The sequence below is a fragment of the Sorex araneus genome, chromosome 2 (genome assembly GCF_027595985.1).
Source record: "Sorex araneus isolate mSorAra2 chromosome 2, mSorAra2.pri, whole genome shotgun sequence".
NCBI lineage: Eukaryota > Metazoa > Chordata > Mammalia > Eulipotyphla > Soricidae > Sorex > Sorex araneus.
This window is the reverse complement of record NC_073303.1, coordinates 129,263,291-129,265,121: the sequence shown is the minus strand read 5'-3', so window position 1 is coordinate 129,265,121 and position 1,831 is coordinate 129,263,291. Positions and strand designations below refer to the sequence as shown.

Sequence of the window (1,831 nt, the reverse complement as noted above, 5' to 3'; positions counted from 1 at the left end):
GCAATAGGAAAGGGGATTATACACAGGCCACATCCTCGCCCGTGCCCTGTCCCAGGGTGGTGTTGTAGGGGACCCCTGTAGCAGTAGAGTTTGCCACCCCTGATTTCTCCAAATAAAAGGGAGCCCTGGGTTCTGACACTCCAGATTTGGTTTTTACTCTGGTTGCTCCCAGATGAAGTGTTGCCCTACAGGACCTGCGTCCCATCGCTGAGTCTCACAGTCCATCCCCAGGGAGGCGCCTCTACTCCCTTCTTCTCTTTTTGCCGCCATGCTCATGCTCCTCGGGGTGGCTGCTGTCCGAAGGTCTCTCAGAGCCACCGTGCTGTTTGGCTTCTCCCGGAAACTTGTCCAAGCCAAGAGGATCTTCAAACTGAACTGGTCCCTCTCGGCCTCGCTGCCTACGAGCTGAACCAGAAAACTCCTTATCGGGACAGATCTGTGGGTCTTTCTTCTGGCTTTGAGGTCATCACCATCCATGTCCTTGTCTGAGATTTCCCTGGGCCTGTAAATGTTGGGGGCCCTATCGTGGCCACCTCTCCATGCTTGGTCGTAAACATTGTATATTTTATCTTCTCCTCCTGCAAAACCCCTGTCCGTCCCCTCAGATTGGTTGAAGAGCCTCTGGTCATACTGACCACCATCGGAAGGGTTGGCCACACCAAGGGCAATCACCTCACTGATACCTCGGTTTTCATATCTCTGGAGGTTAGAACTTTTCTCGGGCACTGCCCTGCAAAGACTGTGGTCATGTCGTTTCTCTTTCCCCTGTCCTGCAGATTCCATCTCTCTCGCGTGCCTCTCCATCCTCTTTCTCAACATGGGTTTTGAGGCCAGCTCTTCTCCCCCTGGCTCTCTGCGCCATTTCTCTAATCATCTCTTCACGTTTCTCCTTTTCTGTCTGAGCCGTCTTTCTCTCTACCCGAGCACGCATGCCCACAGCTTTACCAGCCTTCCGGTCGGCGATGTACAGCGCTTCTGCCAGCTTGGCAACGTTCTCACTGATGCGGACAGTCTGCACTACCCCTCCAACGGCAGCCAGGCCTTTAACTAAGGGGATTGTGTAACACTTCGCATTCTTCCTGCTGGAGAGACAAGTTGGAATCCTCCCCGCTTGTTGCTCCTTCACAGTCATCTTCCGGCTGGGAGAATGCATGAGGGGCTTGGGGGGAGAAGGTGGTCTCCGAGGAATTTTCATATTAATTTTGAAACTCGAAGGTTCCATGGGATCTTTCTGCATTTCCAGCACCTGAATAACCCTGTGTTTGTCTCCAGAGTTGAAAGCCGCCCCCTGCCGAGATGGAGTGTATCAGATATACTGAGCAGGACCCTGATTGTCAGCCGCTCAGGGAGGCATGGTGACAGCCAGTTTCTGAGACACAAACCTCTCTAAGGCTCGTCTGCTCATTTCAGTTATCTCTTGAAAGGCTTCTTCATCGGGTTTCTGGAGGTCTGGGTCATCTGCGTTGGTGACTTCTTTGGGCATCAGTCACTGTACTTGCTGTAAATCACCTTGTCTTTGGACTGTCCTTGTCGAGAAGTTGCATCATACTCGATTTTTCTTCCACATCCTCCTGAATGGCCAGTGCATTTGACATTTTTTCCTTCTGTCCCCTTGCCAGTGGATATTGGGCCACATGGATCTCTGGAAAAGCACCTCCATCTCCTCTAATAAGCGAGGTGTCCAACCTTTCCTGTACCCGTATGCTGGGGGTTCTCTTTGGGAGGAAACCAGTGAGGTCTGTGGGGACCTGTGGGATCCTGCCTTTTCCTCTACCTCACGCTCGTCCTGAGCCTGCTGACCTGGTGCAGATAATAAGCTGCTGAGCACCAT

General features: G+C 52.4%; 1 pseudogene; it reads right to left on the bottom strand.

Annotated features, from left to right (window-relative positions):
* Positions 1-241: 241 nt before the first annotated feature.
* Positions 242-1,831, bottom strand: LOC101539285 (SNW domain-containing protein 1-like; annotated as a pseudogene).